Genomic DNA, 2500 nt, shown 5'->3' with positions numbered 1-2500 from the left:
AGGTCGTTTCGGCCCCAAGGCCTCTAATCATTCGCTTTACCGGATGCAACTGCAACTACCGGGCGCCAGCTATCCTGAGGGAAACTTCGGAGGGAACCAGCTACTAGACGGTTCGATTAGTCTTTCGCCCCTATACCCAAGTCGGACGATCGATTTGCACGTCAGAATCGCTGCGGACCTCCACCAGAGTTTCCTCTGGCTTCGTCCTGCTCGGGCATAGTTCACCATCTTTCGGGTCCTAGCGTGCCCGCTCTTCCTCCGCCACAGCCGCGGGGGCTCGTGGCAGGGCGGCGGTGCGCCGGCCCCCTGGGGGCCGGATCCCGCCTCGGCCGGACCGCAGCCGGCCTTCACTCTCGTTGCGCCTCGGGGCCTCGACTGGCGGCCCTCCGACTTGCGGGCCCGATAGACTCCTTGGTCCGTGTTTCAAGACGGGTCGGCAAGGCTCACGACAATCGCCCGCGGACCCGGGGCGCCTTGTCAAGATCGTATCCGGGTTCCAGGAACGCACAAACGCCCCGCCGCCACCGAGAACGGTTGCGGCGGGGGGGGCTCGCCGGATTCCCGGGCGACCAGGGCCCCACAGAGGTCTCCGCCCGAAGGCTACAACCCCGGGGCAGGCGCGGCCCGTCGTCCATACCTCGGTCTGTCCCGCCGGCGCAAAGCGGCCGGGCTATAGGCTCTCCGGCCAGGCCCCCCGTCGGGGACCCGGCATGGTCGGAGGCACCCCACCCGGCCGGCCTCTGCCGGCGACCCAACCGGTCGCGGGCGCCGCGCCCGGGAGAAGTGCACGCGGCCGAGCGCCGACACCCCCGGGCCCCGCCGCCTCGAGTGCGTGCGGGGACCCGATGGGCACCGCGCCGGCCGCGCTGAATCTCCCGGGCCCGATCTGCGCGGCCCTCCCGTTTGCTTCTCAACGGCTTCACGTACTCTTGAACTCTCTCTTCAGAGTGCTTTTCAACTTTCCCTCACGGTACTTGTGCTCTATCGGTCTCGTGCAAGGTATTTAGCCTTGGATGGAGTTTACCACCCTTCTTTGGGCTGCGCTACAAAACAACCCGACTCCCGGAGGCCCTTGTCCGCGACCGGCTGGCGCCTGCCTGGGCCTGACACCCGCCCTGGGACGGAGCACGCCTCAATCAGAAGGACCTCGGCGCCGGCACGGCCGCGGGGGTGGACTTCCTTACGCCACAGTTCCCTCGAGCCCTCGGTGGGGCCCGGGGATTCGGCGATGGGCTCTTCCCGCTTCGCTCGCCGCTACTAGGGGAATCCTTGTTAGTTTCTTTTCCTCCGCTTAGTGATATGCTTAAATCCAGCGGGTCCTCTCGCCCGACCTGAGGTCGATTATCGGTTCGTGTTTTACTGTTATAGGAGGGGGGGTAGCCCGCGGCCTGCTTGGGAGGCCAAGAACGGGTCGCGCTCCTCACCCCCCCACGGACCCGTCAGCGCGGGCCCAGTGGAAGCTCTCCCTTTTCGGTCTCTCTCCCTCTCCGGTCTCCCGGGGCGGAGCCGGCGGCCACTGGCCGAGGCCCGGAGACTGCGCGCGCGGCGACCCGTCGGACCCCACCCTTACTCCTTAGTTGGCGGAGGACAGCCGGCGATCGTGGTGTGGAGTTGCTCCGGTCGCCCATACAGACAATGGGGGCAGACCGAGACCGACCACGCCACGGCGGGTTTCCTCCCTTTGCCAGGGTTGGGGTTCCTCGTTTACACTCCGGCGGGTCGCCCGCGCCTCCGAGCACAACGGACAGCGCCGAGCCGGTGCTGCCGCCAACGCTTCAAGGCGGGACGTGTTGGAGAGGGGGTTTCTGTGCCCCTTCGGGAGAGTTCTCGTGTGTATTCCACAAAGGCATTACCCGATCTGACGCCTGCAGCCATTAATCCTCGCGGGGAGAACAACCAACTGCTTCTCCTCGCGGCTGCCGGCCGTCGCTCTCGCACCGTGGTATACCCGGGCACCGCGAGTGTATCCGCGGACTCCGGCACGGCGATTTCTATCTGTACTCACGACCCTCAGGCGGACGAGGCCCGGGCCGCGGGGGGCCCGGGCCGCCATGTGCGTTCGAAAGGCCGATGATCACTGCGTTCTGCAATTCACACTGATTCACGCAGCTGGCTGCGTTCTTCATCGGCGCACGAGCCGAGTGATCCACCGCCAAGAATTGTCTAACTCTTGGAAATTCGCTTCTTGTTCGTTCGATCACCAATGAGTGGGTTTATCGTCCCGCGCCCCGTGGTCTCGGGCGCGGGGAAATATGGTCACAGTCCGCGGGACGGCGCGAGATGACTCGATCGCTCCGCCCCGCCCACGACGGGAGCAGCCGCCCGTTTGTGGGGGTGGGAGAGTACGGCGGGCCTCTATTACGCCGTGTCTTCCCTGCCCGCCCCCACTAGGTCGCATTTAAGGCCAGGCCCCGGCGTCCCAGGGCCCCCGGTGGATCCAACAGACCAGGCGCAGCCATCCAGAGCCCGCACCCCAAACCCCGCCGCGGACAGGGCAGGG

General features: G+C 66.5%; 2 non-coding genes across 2 annotated transcripts in view; both read right to left on the bottom strand.

The window, feature by feature from the left end:
- LOC139945653 (large subunit ribosomal RNA) overlaps window positions 1–1340 on the bottom strand; it is a 4054-nt gene extending 2714 nt beyond the window's left edge. The window contains exon 1 of the ribosomal RNA XR_011787127.1: window positions 1–1340. This exon is cut by the window's left edge and continues 2714 nt beyond it. This is a non-coding gene — a ribosomal RNA (large subunit ribosomal RNA).
- Window positions 1341–2004: 664 nt separating this feature from the next.
- On the bottom strand, window positions 2005–2161 carry LOC139945656 (5.8S ribosomal RNA). Its single transcript, XR_011787130.1, has one exon. It is a non-coding gene; the product is annotated as a 5.8S ribosomal RNA (ribosomal RNA).
- Window positions 2162–2500: the final 339 nt, after the last annotated feature.

Source organism: Asterias amurensis, chromosome 12 (genome assembly GCF_032118995.1).
Source record: "Asterias amurensis chromosome 12, ASM3211899v1".
Classification (NCBI taxonomy): Eukaryota; Metazoa; Echinodermata; class Asteroidea; order Forcipulatida; family Asteriidae; genus Asterias; species Asterias amurensis.
This window is presented reverse-complemented; position numbering and strand designations above follow the sequence as displayed.